General features: G+C 35.3%; 1 pseudogene; it reads left to right on the top strand.

Moving 5' to 3' along the window:
• The first annotated feature begins 17,440 nt into the window (after positions 1–17,440).
• On the top strand, positions 17,441–17,966 carry LOC115514981 (annotated as a pseudogene).
• Positions 17,967–18,946: the final 980 nt, after the last annotated feature.

Below are 18,946 nucleotides of genomic sequence, written 5' to 3'. Positions count from 1 at the left end.
TAATTATTTATTTTTTAAATTTACATCCAAGTTAGCATGTAGTGCAAACAATGATTTCAGAAGTAGCTGCCTTAATGCCCCTACCCATTTAGCCCATCTCCCCTTCCACAACCCCTCCAGCAACCCTTTGCTTGTTCTCTGTCTTTAAGAGGTTCTTATGTTTTTGTCTCCCTCACAGTTCTTATATTGTTTTTGCTTCCCTTCCCTTATGTTCATCTGTTTTGTATCTTAAATTCCTCATATAGTGAAGTCATATGATATTTGTCTTTCTCTGACTAATTTCGCTTAGCATAAAGCCCTCTAGTTCCATCTACATAGTTGCAAATATGAAGGAAAAGTTCTTAATGAAATCTGATTCCAAGCCCTTTTAGAACAGTTGCAATTACATTCACAGCTATCAGATCTAGTCTTCTTTGGTCAGAGTTGTAGCTCAAATGTTTCCCTTGCTTTCACGTTCAATGTACTTGCTGCATTTAGAAGAGAAGTACAGTGGAAATGTTCTGTTTTCTAAAATAAACAAATGATGTACTAGTAGTATTTTACTGATTGATTGTTAAATGGTCATTCAACCCGAAAAAAATGCTCAAAATCTATACATGTGTGCCTTTTATCTCTCATAGAAGTAAATCAAAGTTAAGAAGATTCTAAGTTTGCTAATTTCTTTTGTTGTGTGGTACAAAATGATTTGTCCATGAAATTAAAATAAAAATGTTGTAAATGTTCTTCAGTGCATTACCTTCTATAGTAAATGGGTTGAGCAGTATTAAATATCTATTCACTAGTAATAATGTGTTTCCTCAGGATATGAAGTCTGAAGGACTTGTTCTTGGTTCTGTAGAATTTGCAATAGCATCTGGTATGGAAATTTTTTAAAAAGTTAACCTTTAAAGAACTATGTTACAAAGCTATCAACATTGATTTAGCTGCTTCTACAATTTTCTAAAATGAAATTTAAAAATTTTATAAGAATGCTTTAGTTATTTTAATAAATCATAACTCAGAACAAGATTTTTCTAATCTTACTGACACAAATTGACATTTAAGTTACTCCATTAATTTCAACTTGCAATTGTCAAATATGTTTCTTTATAGAAATATCATCAAGATGCACTATTTTTAAACTTCTACTAGGTTGGAGTATGATATTTTGCTCAATTTGGAAAAGCTATATACCTGCGCTTTTGAAAATTAGCAAAATCTCATCTTACATACATGGCATATGAAAAACCCCAACAGGGGGAAATGTTGAAAATGCCATTTCTTCTTATCCATTCCAATACTGTTTGTTTCTTGGATGAAGTAGGTGGTTGGGGATAGGATTGGATAGAGGATTTTGACTGACTATGCTTATATATCTTTTGAAATTTAAATTATGTGGAGATAGTATTGACTCAAAAAGTCAACTTCAACTTTTAGGAAAATGAGAGCATCATCACTCTTTAGTCCACTTACTTGTTTTCATACTTGCTTCTTTATTTTGTGAATAAGCTACTATCCTATCCATTTCAAATGAATAGGGATATAATTGAATGTTACCTGGAACATTCTGGGCACATTTCTATGTTTATATGTGGGCATAGAGAACTAGATAATGTTTAATGCCATGTCAGTTGGATAAGAGGTCAATATTTTCCTTCTCCCTGAGGAGGACAAATGCTAATACAAATCACAAAGGCTTAGACCCAGGCAATACTTTTGGAAGGAATAATCTACCTTTAAGGTCAAATGACTACTTTCCTGCTTGTATGTTTTGGGTCGTCCACTATTTGAATTCAGAACACAGTATCATTTGCATATGCCAGAAAACCCTTCCCTTAAGTGGTGACCTTGATGCCAGAACAAAGCTGAACTGACTAGTTGTCCGAATTCGAATTTCATACATCAGAGAATCATGGAACGATCCTAAAATAATCCTTTTTCTAAGGAACACAAAATGTTTTACATATTTTGTTATTTAGTTAGTCTTTGCAACATGTCCGTGTGGCAGGCATAGGAGTCTTCTCTCTACAGAAAAGAATAAGAAATAAAGTTAGTTGCAGGAGGAATTTACCATGGAAAGCCTACCCACTGCTTTCTGGATGATTTGTGGATGTTTCTGGATGATTTTATCAGAGTGATGAAGCGTGATTATGAGTTACAATGAAGAAAGCTCCTGGGAGGACTGCCGCGGGGGGCAGGGGACGGGGCCGCGCTTGTTGGAGAAAGTGGCTGTGGCCCTTTTCCTTTATTGACAAGGGTAGCGTATCTCCTTTTTCTATCCTGAAACAATATATTTTCCTCTTTTGGCTATGCTCCTCATCTTAGTTCTCGGTAGGCGGAGTGCTTTTGAGATATTTTCTTTTTCTTGATAAATACCGACATTACTTTCTCCTGTGTATTTGCTGTTCTCAAAGTGTAGCCTGCAAGAGCTTGAGAGCCCTTGAGACCCGTTCAAGAAATCCAAGAGCTCAGAACTAATTTAATAATAATCCTAGAGCATCATTTACCTTTTTTACTGTGTTGGCATTTGGAATGATGGAGCGAAAGCAATGGTAGGTAAAAATGCCAACTCCATAGTGCCATGGCACATGCACTTATGCAAATAATCAGTGTATTCTTTCCTACTGTGCCCTCACAAGAAAAACAAAATCCAGTTACACTAAAGAAAGTCCTTAGTGAAGTGGAAAAAATGATTAATTTTATTAAATGTCTACCTTTAATTTTACTAAGTCTCCAGCCTAGGGTCTGACAAAATAGGAGTACACAAGCTGTTGCCAATACAAAATACACTGCTGTTGCCAAAGTCTAATGGTTGTCTCCAGGAATACCACTAGCATGATTGTTTCAGGTGGTGAACAGGTTCCTTTTCTCTTGGACCACTGTTTTTATTTGAAAGAATAATTGAAAAGCTATGGTTATTCAAATGTAGGTTTTTGGCAGATGTTTTCTTAAAAGTGAACGACGTGAACTGAAATTTCAAAGAAAATAACTCGCAATATTTGTTGCCAGTGATGAAATTTGAGATTTAAAGCAAAAATTAGAATTTTGGAAATTGTACCCATTGGTATCATCTTGACAACCTGTCGATCTTTAAAGCCTTTTCTGATGAGATAGGTGTGGGTGATGATATTAACTAATAGATGGTATTGTATAATGAGATGCGTCAAAACTCAGAAGATTTGTGTAAATAAGTGAACCAATATTTTCCAAATGGCCAGTGGATGATGTTACACAATCATGAATGGGTAAAAGATCCTTTAGGGTGCAAGAGGGATCAGTGGATTTCACTGGAAAGGGTATAAAAAGCTTATTGACATGGTTTTGGTTTCCACATCACTTGTCAAATTTTGGTGTATTGTCAAAGAAAAAATATCCTTAATTATCTGAAAACCTTATTGAAATCTTCTCCCTTTTCTACCTACATATCTGCATGAGACTGGATTGCTTTTGTATACAAGTAATGCAATATTTCGTGATGGAATGAGTACGAAAGCAAAAATGGGAGTCAAGTTATTTTCTATTAATTCAGACATTAAAAAGTATTTGAAAAATGTAAATAATGACTCTTCTCTCTATTGTTTTTGGGAAACATAAATTTTTAATAATATAGTATATTTATATTAATAATAATAGGCTTGCTTTAAGTTGTAAATGAATTAGTAAAATATTTTAATTTATTTTTAGTTATAATGTCTACTGTTTGTTTATCAATACATGTAGCCTATGTAACCAAAAGTTTTTGAAGTTCTCATGTATCTTAAACATCTAAAGAATTCTTAGAAACAAAAAAAATTGATAACTAATGTTCAGTTGAATACAGTGACAATTAATCAAACCATTTATTTGAGACTACCTACCAAATTGACATTATCCTAATAATAATTCAATCACTGAACAGTGGCTGATAATGAGCAAAACATTTCTAAATGTCACTTTGCTTAAATTAAATAGATTTCTTTAAAAAGTTAAGTAGACAATGGGGCGCCTGGGTGGCGCAGTCGGTTAAGCGTCCGGCTTCAGCCAGGTCACGATCTCGCGGTCCGTGGGTTCGAGCCCCGCGTCGGGCTCTGGGCTGATGGCTCAGAGCCTGGAGCCTGTTTCCGATTCTGTGTCTCCCTCTCTCTCTGCCCCTCCCCCGTTCATGCTCTGTCTCTCTCTGTCCCAAAAATCAATAAACGTTGAAAAAAAAAAATAAAAAAAAAAAAGTTAAGTAGACAAAATAACTCTAATTTAATTCAAGTTCATTAAAAATAACTACCTTTCCAGATATCCTGAATGGTTTAACATTCTTTGGTGGTATTATTTACTGTGTTACATTTCTAAGCTTTTGTTGTTTTTTCTTGACTGTTAGATGAAAATGAAATAGACAATTTGCATGTTTGCATATATTTGCATATCATGCTTTAAAACGTTAATCTTCAGTATGTAGACTGCAAGAAAAAAAATGAATTAGAACATTTACAGTGATTATATTCGTGGCCAATATTCTTGTATAAAGTATTTAAACTTTTTTTAAATTAACTGGTGTGATACAATTTTTTTAAATTAACTGGTGTGATACAATTTGCAATTGAGAATAATAGATAAGTATACATATAGTATAAAACATGTATAAAAGAGCTCACTGTGAGCTATAGATGTTGTGCAGGGTGATGATGAGAGTATAAGGTAAATAAGGTAAACAAGACATTCTTTATCTGCCTTAGCTCTATTGTTATACAACATAATAATATTAATGACTAAATAAACTACTTATAGATACATGTGTATGTATTATTTATATTTATATATATGTGTGTGTTATTTACATGTGTATTATTTATATATATTATGTATATACTTATATTATTATTTATACATATTCTATATCAATATTTTATAGTTCACTTAACAAATACTTCAAGAGTTCTCATGGTGGTATTGACATTTTTGGTAGGTTGTCATATCTGTTCATAATGCAATTTAGGTTATGCAATTATTTTATTCTATTATTTAAAAAAATTTTTTTAATGTTTATTTATTTTTGAAAGAGACAGAGCGTGAGCAGGGGAGGGGCACAGAGAAAGGGAGATACAGAATCTAAAGCAAGCTCCAGGCTCTGAGCTGTTAAAGAGAGCCCGTTGTGGGGCTTGAACCCACAAACCTGAGATCATGACCTGAGCCAAAGTCGAATGCTTAACCAACTGAGCCACTCAGGTGCCCCAGGTTATGCAATTATTTTAAATCAATGTGCATTTTGCTCTTATTATTTTATTAAAATTAATGGAAACCTTAAAAGTCTGTTAGCAGAAATATAGTTGGGACAGAGGTACAAATCACTTTTCAGGCTAAAAATCAATGGATAGCCTTAAGTTAACATTTGTCACCACTTGGTATACAAGCCAGAGTTGATCTAATGTTTAAATTACCTATAACTATTTGACATTCTTTCTCCTGATTTTTTTTTCTAAAAACTTGCATTTGGCATATCTATGAAACCTATGTAAATTTAACTTACTGCTTTTTCAGTATTTTATTAAGTAGAATCAGAGAGCAAATTTTGTTGCATTTAAGCCTTATTTACATCTGCAGGCATAGTTTACATTTGGTCTCAATATTAAAAAGACTGAATTAGACAAACATTCAAATAGTATATCTACCACTGTAAGGAGTCAAGTCATAGTAAACATTTTCCTTTCAGACAGCTCCTTTACAAATAAACTTTTTTCAGCTTATTCTGCCATTCTGTTTTAAAATTTGACATAGAATATTTCTCCTCTGGTTACAGTATATATTCACTTACAATTTCTCTCCAGTTATATTGTTCAAATAAACTTGGTTTGCTTTTATAACATTTGTTAAAAAAATAAATAAATAAAAATAAATCAGTCTGTGGATAACCTCAATAAGGCATTCAGTAGATTTAAGCTTAGTGCAAGCATGAAGAAAGAAAGTAAAAAGAATGTGTTCAACCTGCTATGGTAAATATACTTACACACATGTATACACATATATGCACCCACATATACACATAATCTAAACATACATACACCCATGTATGCATGTATACACATATACATATATATGTGTGTATGTATGTATATACATTAGTATATGTATATGTGTATGTATACGTACATGTATGTGTGTGTATATGTATGACATAAAATATTGTGTTTAATAGAAGATGTGATAGGGTAAGATATAGATTGGCTATAGATTCATTTTAAGGAGATGAATACTCCTGAATTTTTATTTATTTATTTATTTTTGCAGAGTGGGAGGGGCAAATTTTGTAAGAACATTTTAGATATATCTTACTTTCTTTACCAGTCCATTCTCAAGATATCAACCAGTGATCTTTTAGACTATAAAATGGAACAAAATGAACTCTTCAAATACTACAATTGCACTCAGGATAAAATTCAAAAATAAGTTGTTTGTTTCTAACCATTCTGGCCTTCCCCACAATCTCTCCTCCTCATTCGCTACATATTAGCATGGTGGGACTGGCTTAGTTTTTTGCATAGGTGTTGCTTTTTTCATCTCAAAGTATTTACCCAAGGCCAATGCTTCTGTTAAACTCTCTATCTTCATCAGATTAACTTTTACTGATAGATAAAAGCTTCCAATTGCCCTTCTCCCCCACCAGTGTGATCCTTCCAACCTAAATTATTCCTTCTTACTTATGCTTTCCTAACTACCTGTGATTTTCTTTCATAGTAAATGCCACCCTGCAAGTGTATACAGTGTTTATGTGTGAAAATACAGTGTAATCTCTTTTTCCACTTCGGAGAATGTTTAAATTTTATTCCCTGTTGTATTCTCAGAATCTTTCACATAGATAACTCTCAATAATTCATTGAATGAATTAAAAAATGAAAGTCAGTATTACAATCTATGGTTAATTTCTCGCTCAATAACCTCCAAGATGCCTAGCTCAGTGCCCTACACAGTTACCATCATTCTTCTTTTTCACATGTCATGTTAGTTCTAATTACATATCTTGCAATGTAATCTTCTGTCTTTTGAGTTTAATAATAAAAATGTTGCCTTGTATTTATGTATCTGTGCTTTTTTTTTTAAAAAAAAAGGTTTATTTAGATATAACTATTGCAGACAAATTTATTTGAAATGTAGTTACAGAGTTCTGCAACATTCACTATAATCTAATTTTGGAATATTTTCTTCACTCTGTAAGGAAACCTGGTATTTGTTAGCAGCTCCTGCCCATGTTCCCTCCAGTCATAAGTAAAACATTAATCTACTTTTTGTCTCTATATATTTATTCTGGACATTTTATATAAATGGAATAATATCATATGTCTTCTTTGGTGAATCTCTTATTTTTTTAATTCATTTTTTCCAGTCATTAATATTTATTCCCTTTTACAAAGATGCCAAGGTGTGCTTGATTGGGAATTTTAATGTTTTTTTAATTTTTTTTTAACATTTATTTATTTTGGAGACAGAGAGAGACAGAGCATGAACGGGATGAACGGGGGAGGGGCAGAGAGAGAGTGAGACACAGAATCGGAAGCAGGCTCCAGGCTCTGAGCCATCAGCCCACAGCCGGACGCGGGGCTCGAACTCACGGACGGCGAGATCGTGACACTGAGCTGAAGTCGGATGCTCAAATGGCCATTTATAATAATTAAATGTTTTAAATATGTTCAGTATATATGATTAAAAACAGTGTAACCATTCTTCTACAATTGACCTTCAGATAAGTCTTCAGAAGCCCCCGAGGTGAAGGCAGAAACCATCTCGTAGGTGGGTGCAGTCGGTGACAGAGTTGCAATGGAGGAAGCTGTTTTGAGGTTTTCTCTACCTAATTTCTTTTTTAAAATGTTTATTTATTTATTTTTGACAGAGAGAGAGAGAGAGAGAGAGAGAGAACAAGTGGGGGAGGGACTGAGAGAGAGAGAGGGAGACAGAGAATCTGAAGCAGGCTCCAAGCCTCGAGCTGTCAGTGCAGAGCAGGAAATGGAAGTCAAACTCATGAACTGTGAGATCACGACCTGAGCTGAAGTCACATGCTTAACCGGCTGAGCCCCCCCGCAGGCACCCTTCTGCAAGATTTGTGATTACCCAAGTCTTTATCACAAATGCTGTCAGGTCCCTCAATTTCGCAGCATGTAGTAACATCATCCAGTTTTTTTTAAAGGATTTCTTTTACACGTGATAGTTTGCTTTTCCAAAATATGTATATGTATTTTATATGTGTATGTATTTTATTTCCCAAAAATATTTGAAGGCTCACTCTTGGAGGCCAGCCTCAAAGTCTGTGGTGGTGTGTTTGTAAAAGACATGTTTGAGTAAAGGATGCATGATATTCCCCACAAAACTCAAGAAAGACTGCTTTTGTAGCAGAGTAGAGACTCATTTGTGAATAAGATGTCTGAATAAAACTTATCTAAATGCAAAGAGAATGAGATAGAGATAATCTATAGAATCCAAAAGTTGCTGGGTTCTTATTTGGGATTATTCTTATCTGAGTTGCTACTGATTTAACCAAAAGAATAAAAGCAGGGGGAAAGAATATTTCTTATTCTACACTTAGTTAAAACTGTGCTTACTGTATGCCAAGGACTGTTCCATCTTAAATATATAAATTTTTTTCATTTTTGCATCAGCCCCATTTCTGCCATTCCAATTAAAAGTGGTGTCACACATGTACTGGTGGTGGAGTATGCTTCAGAGCACAGATTGTGGCTCCAGAGATTAAGTTCTAATCATCATTCCTTCTTTCTTTTTTCTTTTTTAATGTTTACTTATTTTTGAGAGAGAGAGAGAGAGAAGGAGAGAGAGAGGCGGGGGGAGGGACAGAGAGAGAGGGAGACACAGAATCTGAAGCAGGCTACAGGCTCCGAGCTGTCAGCACAGAGCCTGATGCGGGGCTCAAACTCACGAACGATGAGATCGTGACCCGAGCCGAAGTCAGACACTTATCTGAATGAGCCACCCAGGCATCCCAATCATTTATTTCTTTATTAACACAGTTCTTCACACACACACACACACACACACTTCTATATATTGTTCACTGAGTTCACTGGCACAACTCAATCTCTAAACCTTGGTTCCAGGGCAAAACACTCTCAGGATAAGGGTGTTCTCTTTAAGTATACGGACTACCGTGACTATTAATGATTCTTCTAGAGCCAGCTGCTTTTACTTTAGTCTACTTCTTCTTTTTCTTTTTAGAAATGTTAGCAGAAAGGTGATTAAAATCTTAGTTTATCCAAATCTCAAGGATGTGCACAGCCACAGAAAACTCCCTGTGGCCTAGAAGAATCACGATTCATTCCCTACTGCATATCAGATGTAAAGCTTTCCGTTTTTGAATTTTTCACCACCAAAAGAATAACAAAAACAGTAGGCTTACTTTCTGTTGGCTCCCAAATTCCTGAGGCCAGATCATTATACGTTGCCTCTAACGAATTATTGGTTCAACTGATTTATTTTGCTTGATGAGACAAATGTTAATGATTATAAGTATTACAATACTTCTGTGACTGGTCGGCACTTGCTGACCACTGCAAGGTTATTGCTTTTGTGTTTCTTTTTAAATCACAAAATCTACCATGGAAAAACCAACTTGACATTTGCTTTGTTATTGTCTCCACTGCAGAAACAATGTAGACACACAGATAGTATTTGTGGATATTTCTTATACGTTTCTTTTCAAACAAATGGATTATGAAATGAGTTCATTTAAAAAAAAACTGTCTCATCTATAACTAGAATGCCTCCAGTGGATAACTGTATAAACAAATATCTTTAAAGTTACCTTATTTGAAGATTTCTGTCGTACAAAGATTTTAATTGATAATTTACAAAATTGAGATAAGTATGTATATTAGGGTCTTAAAGAACAAATATCACAAGAGTCTCATGACTTCTGACCCACCAAAATTATCCGTTGGATCATATTATTTTTATACCAGAAGCCAAGCCTGTTAAACTGATGTTGACTATTTTTTAATGAAAAACAAAACAAAACTCAGCAAGAATATCTGTCTTAGTAAAATTCTTGTTTTTTTCTGTGAAATCTTACTCCAATGTCTCCATATTTTATTTTTTTATTAATTTTTTTTAACGTTTATTTATTTTTGAAACAGAGAGAGACACAGCATGAACGGGGGAGGGGCAGAGAGAGAAGGAAACACAGAATCAGAAGCAGGCTTCAGGCTCTGAGCCATCAGCCCAGAGCCCGACGCGGGGCTGGAACTCGCGGACCGCGAGATCGTGACCTGAGCTGAAGTCAGACGCTTAACGACTGAGCCACCCAGGCGCCCCTCCATATTTTAGATACGAAACATTATCCTCTCAGGGAACTTGAATGCTCCACTAATATTTTCATATCTATGCTTCATAAATACTAATCAATAGCTATCAAAGGAAACAAAATAAGAAAGTTTCAAGTTGATAAATGTGTTTAACTCACAAGAAGACAAAGGAACACTGAATTTTTCCTATGAGAAAAGTGTCTTTTCCATGAGCTTTAAAAGCATGGATCTCCTGGGCATATGATGAAATTGGTAAAAACTGCAACAGTAGCTCTTTTTATTGATAATTTGCTTTGATCGTGCTAGTTAACTATTCTTTGTCTCAAGCTAAATCTTACATAAATAGTTAATTAAATATAAATTGGTAGGGGATGAGGTTTCCTTTTCCTGGTTTTTCTGAGATATCTTAGTTGTTATTAAATTATGGCCTTAATAAATGGCACCATTATTGTTTAGTTTAATAATTATGTTTTAATTATTTTTCAGGATTTTGCAGTCCTTGGCAATATATGCTTCTAAAGTTTAGAAGAACATTATACTACTTGAAATGGTAGCCTCCCTGAAGTCAAGATTAATGAATTAATTAATTATATGCTGTATCAGTTTTGGCACAAAACTAGCACATGTACAGCACATTTATACATATATAGTCAAATTACTTGATTAATAGAACAGTTGCATAAAATGACTGGAAATATACCTTCTAAAGGAAAACCTACCTTATGAAGCTGGAAAAGTGGAATATTTAATAATTTTAGGAAAAAAAGAATTAAGACTTCCTATTTCATTGAATATTTAATTCTTTGACCTCCCCTTGTCACTGAAGCTATCATTTTGATAGTCCTTAATTATCTATCAGAAATTTTCCAAGAGAGATGAAGCTTTGTCTTTAGTTCAGTTGCAAATACAAATACACAGATAATAGCCCCTCACTCCAAATATTCTAATTTACATGTATAAGCTTTTGAAGGAACAAAATATTCAGCCCATTCTATCTATCTATCTATCTATCTATCTATCATCTATCTATCATCTATCTAATTATTAATAGAAGATCATGTACATCTGCAGAATCCAGAATAAGGGAAAAATATTTCTTTCCTTTCTCCAGTGTCTACCTTGTGTCTTCACCTCACTACCTTCTCCACTGTAGCTGGATTTTAGATGCCCAGTTTCTTCTAGGGGTAATAGAAGCAAAGATCAGTGTCATATTATAGAAAACTAAGGGCCATGGATGAGGGCAATAGGTCCTGCATACTTTCTGAGGTGGGATTGTATCTATAATGATAGAAAGGGGGAAGACATAAAATAAAAGAAGATAAAATGTGACATATGCAGTACTGCCCTTGAATACAGAAAGTAAAGTACTAATATTATTTATTATTTTTATCAGCAATTATGGAATAGATTAATTTAACTTCTCTTTTATTCCTTCAGTTTCCTTAGCTATATTAATTGACTGAATATTCATTGCTTTTCTTTGTTCTTTTTAATGAATATTATGATGCAACACACACACACACACACACACACACACACACAAATTCACCATCAATATAAGACGAACCTCCCTTGGTCAAGATGTATATTAGGATTTAAGATGTTCATATTTTTTAATTATTATTATTATTATTATTATTATTTACATTTATTTTTGAGAGAGAGAGAGAGAGAGCATGAGCAGGGAAAGGGCAGAGAGAGAGGGAGACAGAGGATCTGAAATGGGCTCTGCACTGACAGCAGCAAGCCTGATGCAGACCTTGAACTCATCAGCCAGGAGATCATGACCTGAGCCAAAGTCAGATGCTCAGCCTATAGAGCCACCAAGGCACCCCAAGAATGTTCATATTTTAGAAAATTAATATAGTACATATATTATATTAGTGGGTTTCAAGGTAGCATCCAATAATCAACACATTAATATCTCTGCACCAAAAGTATGAATAGCCAAACCAAGAAAGATGCATAAAGACTGTGAATAGATTCATAGAAATTAGGCCAACATTTTCCACCAAATAAGTAATTTCAGGTCTATTACTAGTTTTATCATGCACTATTAAATTTGATCAAATTATGTTTAAGCAAATATTGAAATAATCTTAGAGATGTTTCCCTTTTTTAATATAGCTAAATATGGCCTGAGATTTTTTATGTTAAGGTACTTTTGTATCCCTAGAATGGACACTACTCAGGTGTGGTCATTGGTCTTTGAAAATATTTATGAACTTTAATTGCTAATTTTTTATTTGGGAGTTTTTACTCTAATTTCTGAAATTGATATTTGGGGTTTGTGTGTATGTGTATGTGTGTGTGTGCATAACTTGTATTATAACTTAATACTACTTAAAAGAATCAGTTATGTTTTTTATGATATAATTAATCTATGCTTTAATTTAATATTATTTTTCTAATTATACTTCCTGAGTTAAAACCTCTGTCATCTTTAAATTCTTCTATTATTATTACAAGTTTAAAAAAGTCTTTTAAGTTATGAATCTTTCACTGACTATACATTTGTTCTTATCCCCAAAATTTATTTACCTGTGCTTATTAAGCAGATTTATTTATTTTCAGTGAATCTTTTGTTTTAAATTGTTTTAGTTAAAGTTCTTGGAAAATATATTGATTAAAATTGCCTTTATTAGTTTCTACCATTGATTCTCCATTTCTATATTACATCTTTCTCATTAAAGATCTTCCAAAATTTAAACCCAAATTGGGGAAGTACAATGCTAATGTTAGCATATTAAACTTCAATTTTAATACCAAAGTTTGCTTTCCAAAAATTGTAACAAGGGTTTATTACTCCAAAAATTAGCTTGAGGAGTAAAGTGACCTTCTTTTCTATTTACAAAATACAACCTTAAAAATGTACATTTTTTTTTCTTTTTTCTTTCTTTTAAAGTTTATTTATTGACAGAGAAAGAGAGGGAGGGAGAGAGAGAGAGAAGAAGTTGGGGAGAGGCAGACTGAGGGGGGAGAGGAATAATTCCAAGCAGCCTCCATGCTCAGTGTGGAGCCCCACACAAGTCTCAAGCTCACTACCGTGAGACCATGACCTGAGCCAATATCAAGAGTCCCATGCTTAACCAACTAAGCAACCCAGGTGCCCAGAAAAAAGTAAAATTTCTAATTACAAAATACAACTTTACAAAAATCAACTCAAAATGGATTAGAGACTTTCATGTAATCATCAACTACACTTCAGTTAAAAATGAAAAATTCTTGACTCTAAGACCTTAAACCAAAAAACTTCTAGAAGTAAACATAGACTTCTTAGCATCAATCTTGACAATGTTTTTTTTTTTTTTGGATTTGACACCCCCCCCCCAAAAAAAAGGAACAGAAGCAAAAATACACAAGTGGGACTACATCAAACTAAAAATTTTCTGCACAACAAAGGAAATCAGCAACAAAATAAAAAGGCAACCTGCAGAATGGGAGAAAATAGTTATAAGCCATATATGCAGTAAAAGATTAACATCCAAAAAATAGATAACCGATGCAGTTGACAGCAAAATACAAACAATTTGATTTAAAAAATGGACGGAAGAACTAAATAGAGGGGCGCCTGGGTGGCGCAGTCGGTTAAGCGTCCGACTTCAGCCAGGTCACGATCTCGCGGTCCGTGAGTTCGAGCCCCGCGTCGGGCTCTGGGCTGATGGCTCGGAGCCTGGAGCCTGTTTCCGATTCTGTGTCTCCCTCTCTCTCTGCCCCTCCCCCGTTCATGCTCTGTCTCTCTCTGTCCCAAAAATAAATAAACGTTGAAAAAAAAAATTAAAAAAAAAAAAAAGAACTAAATAGACATTTTTCCAAAGATTATATGCAGATGGTCAATAGGTACCCGAAAAGATCGTCGACATCACTGACCATCAGAGACATGCAAAGCAAAACCACAATGATGTAGCAATTCACACCTTTCAGAATCATTTCATCAAGACTAGAGACTAAGTGTTGGTGAGAATGTTGAGAAAAGAGAACCCTGGTGCACTGTTGATGGGAATGAAAACTGGTGTAGCCAACATGGAAAACAGTATGGAGGTCTCTTAAAAAATAAGACAACCTGGGGCGCCTGGGTGGCGCAGTCGGTTGAGCGTCCGACTTCAGCCAGGTCACGATCTCGCGGTCCGTGAGTTCGAGCCCCGCGTCGGGCTCTGGGCTGATGGCTCGGAGCCTGGAGCCTGTTTCCGATTCTGTGTCTCCCTCTCTCTCTGCCCCTCCCCCATTCATGCTCTGTCTCTCTCTGTCCCAAAAATAAATAAACGTTGAAAAAAAATTAAAAAAAAAAATAAGACAACCATATGGTCTAGCAATTACACTTCTTTGTATTTATCTAAAGGAAATGAAAATAGGATGTCAGATATGTGCACTCCCATGTTCATTGCAACATTATTCACAATTGCCAAGATATGGAGGTAATCTAAGTGTTTCTCAGCAGATGAATGGATAAAGGTGTAGTAAAAATACACAATGGAATATTATTCTTCCATGAAAAAAGAAGAAAGTCTGACATTTAGGCTGACATGGATGAACCTAAGGGCATAATGCTAAGTAAAATAAGCCAGACCCCCCCCAAAAAAAAAAGACAAATACTGTGTAGTATCACTATATGCGTAAGCTAAAAATAAATAAATAAATAAAAATTTAGAAAGTCAAACTCATAGAAACAGAGTAGAAAAGTGGTTGTGAGGAGATACATGGTAGAAGAAATAGGGAGAAGTTAGTAAAAAGGTATAAACTTTCAACTTGAAAAAAAAGACCTGTTTTCTTTTAACAATTGAGGGGCAGGGAGACAGGGACAGAGGATCTGAGGGCAGGTTCTGCACTGACAGCAGAGAGCCCAATGCAGGGCTTGAACTCAACAAACCGTGAGACATGACCTGAGCCAAAGTCAGACGCTCAAGTGACAGAGCCACCCAGGCACTCCTATCTTTTAACAGTTCTATATTGTATCTATTCACATCTGGCACCAGTTCTCCATATTAGTATTTCTAAAATAATAGAATTCATTAGCTCCATATGGATTTACGTTTATACCATAATTTATTAAAACTTTATAGCTTCTGTTTCCTTCACCCCTCAACCTCTTCAAGCTTCAACTGAAATACTTTTTCAGTGAGGCCGTCCCTCACTACACTTTCTAAAATTGCAAATATCCTCCTTACCACTACACTTATTGCTTAATTTTTTTCTTTATAACATTTACCAGCATCTGGTAGTTATATGACAATTATCCATGAATCTGTCCATTGTGTTTCTGCACATCTTGAAAGCAGAAAAACTTCCTGTTTTTGCTCTGCACCACCTTTTCAAAGATGCTTACGTTTCAATCTTGGAAGATAGAGGTAGAGTTTCCCTCTGGAGCAAAGTCAGGCGTGCTTACTGGTCATTATAAAAGATTCCGATTCCCAAAGCTAAGGGTTCCTTTCTGGTAATGCAACACTTTGTGTGTGTTGTTGCCACCTGCCTTCATTTCTTTCCATGTAAATGGGGCTCAGAGAACCAGCAAAAGAAAATGATGAGACCCTGGATGTTATTAGTGCCTGGGTAATAAAGTCCTTTGGCCTCTGACCCAGGAGTCTCCTGTTTTCCAGCAACATCCGTAAAACTGCGGCAGAGTAATTTATTAGCTTACAAGTTGAATAAAACCTCATACACTTCACAATTCTTGGCAGTGATAGAGTTCACATTTTACTTACTGATTTCTTATTTTCTGTCTCCCCACACCATGTGGGTTGTAAGTTCCTAGAGGACAATAACTTTGGATATTTTGTTTTGTGCTTTATCTCATGCTGCTAACACATGCCTGGTACACAGTAGGCATGATAGATTCTTTTTTTTTAATGTGTATTTAGTTTTGAGACAGAGAGAGACAGACCATGAACAGGGGAGGGTCAGAGAGAGGGAGACACAGAATCTGAAGCAGGCTCCAGGCTCTGAGCTGTCAGCACAGAGCCTGACATGTGGCTCGAACTCAGGGAGTGTGAGATCATGACCTGAGCTGAAGTTGGGTGCTTAACCAACTGAGCCACCCAGGCGCCCCAGCATGACAGATTCTTAATGAATTAACTAAAGTCAGAATAGATTTTTAAAGTTGTATAATAGGAGGAGATGTCTGAAATATGGACTCTGTCTGAAATACTCTGCACTATTGGTAGTGAACTATTTTGTGCAATTAATTCATACGTTAAATGGGGATTTCTACCAGAATTGATGAATGTTTTTTTAAAAAAGTAATTGTGATATTTTATTTTGAGAAAATCCTATTTCAGACATAAAGAAATAAAAAAGGTGAGATTACTGCTATGATAGGTCAATTATCATGGCTAATATAATTAAAAATAATACCTAATTGAGAATACACCTGGCTTACAGATGTGGCCACAGCAGCTCCAGAACTCTCAGGCCTGGGGTGGGAGGTATGCGCCTACTGGCTGTGCCTCATTTTTGCCTGGCCCTGAGAGGGTCTCCCTTAGGTCACCTGGTGTGAATAGGCCAATCAGACCATGGGAAAAGAGCAGAACTGTCATAGAGCAGGAGAGTAGGAGGAACATGACATTGCAGAGATAGGTTCATCCAAATATCAGGGCTGTAGCAACAGAAAATCTACTGTTGGCAAGAGGAGTTAATGGCAATTCATAGATAATGCCCAATAAAAGTTAACTCTTTCCATCAGAAGGAATTTACCTGTTATACATATTAAGATTCACTGAAATGACCTATATGGAGGAAAGAATCTGCAACATTGGCTGTATGACAGTATTGCATGGAACATTATGAGCAATTAACAGAAAATAATGGAAGTGCTATTAAACTGTAATCTCAGCTGAATTTTGCAGATCCTACCTCTGAGAGGTAGTTACATGGGCAATGCTCTGAAAAGGGGGCAGACAAAGCAAAACATGGCATCTGCCATGTGCAAAAGAGTGACAGCAGAAGAGCAAGCCTAGAATCTGTTCTTTCCATCTTCACTGGTGTTAACAAAGAACAGAGCAACAATGACAAATTCAAGTACCCCATGTCGTGACTCACTGTTGCAACTGAAATATGTTGTTGAAGGAGATGAATGGTTTAATTATTTGACAGATTTTGAGGAACGTTATCTAGAGGATCCTATGGGAGAAATGTTGGATTCAGAGTTACAAGTCAGGGAAAATCAACACAACTTGTATCAATGCTTCTGAATACAATGCCAGGTAAGAAAACTAAGAGAATTAATTAGCTGAATAGCAGAGAGAGTTAAACAAGAAATTGAGGAGGAATCAATGATGCTAAAATACAGAGAGTGTAAATTTCTCTTTTGCTGAAAAGAAAACCAGAGGCAAGAAAATAAAATCAAAAATAGAAGTAAAGACATCTTGTCCTTTGCTCATGCCAGGATTGTCCTGCATGATGATAATCCCAACCAGCCTGTTTCAAATCACCTAAAAACAAATATTATCATGTCTGAATTTTAAACCAAGTGCAATAATTCAAAACCAGGAAAGCATTATATTACAATACAAGGCTGCCTGAAAAATGTGGCAAAGCACTTCTGGAGGATGGCATTGCAAGAGAGAAAGTAGGTGATTGTCATGACAATGAAAGTGAACAGGGGAAAGAGTAGATGTGCCAAGTACTGTCCTGACAGGTATGCTCAAAAAAAAAAATATGTTATCACACATTAAGAATGTCAAAGACAGTGCTGCTCATGATTATGTATCAAGAGAACTTTAACTTCAAGTTTAAACAAGCTCTACTCTGGAGAAATAACGTTCTGGCAATGTCACTTTTGAACCTAGCTGGAAAAGAGTGCCCAGTGAACCAGTGGTGTGTTGGACGTTTTGGAAGCCATCCACCATAACCAAGATAGTACGATGGACATAGAGACATGATGGTTCACTGATGGCTGGGATTAGCTAGACAAGAATATTCATCGTGAGTAACATCCTTAGTGACGTCATCAGAGAGAATGTTAACTATGAAATTGAGGCCCGAAGAGCTTTCAGATAGAGAGGTCTTGTTTTTCAGATAAGAAATAATCCCTAAAACAAATGTAATATTACGTGTTTAGAATTTTGTTTTAAATTGAAGAAGCAGTTTTAGTGTTGTCTATATTTGGTAGATGATACAATGAAATATTGCCTACCTACAAGTTGTTTACCAGAGTTTGCTTATCCAATGTACAGAGCATTTAAGCCGTGCCTTCTTCCATAGCTTATCAGTGTCACATTTTTATCACAGTAGATACTTGCTCATTAGATAAGCTTATAAGCAGCCTAGTGTTGAATACATTGCTATAGTAACCTGACTTCCTTAGATAATTTGGTTTTTATAATTTTTCTCATAACTTCTTATATGTATGTATATAGTTTTGCTTGAGGTCCCTTTTTACTTCCCTCAGTCATCCTCTTTTTCATTTATCACAATCTCACAGAGATAGGGCACATAATTGCTGGCATCTAGCTCCAGATTAAAATATCTTGGGGGAGGATTGGTAGCGGTAGAAAAGACAGGTGCTGCAGTTTAAATCTACATTCATATTCATATTTAGGCATATATCTTATTCATTATGCAAGAAGCTACTGTAAGGGGTCTATTCCAGTCCTGTTAGAGAAAAAGTCCCTTTCTGACTTGCCCTTCTTGCAGAACTCTTGTTAATTGCAAGTACAATGATTGCATTTCTGTGGGCTTCATTCTCTTCATGAGGTCTATTG

This window comes from Lynx canadensis, chromosome B2, assembly GCF_007474595.2.
Source record: "Lynx canadensis isolate LIC74 chromosome B2, mLynCan4.pri.v2, whole genome shotgun sequence".
Classification (NCBI taxonomy): domain Eukaryota; kingdom Metazoa; phylum Chordata; class Mammalia; order Carnivora; family Felidae; genus Lynx; species Lynx canadensis.
Note: the sequence above shows the minus strand (reverse complement) of the source record. Positions and strands in the feature narration are given on the sequence as shown.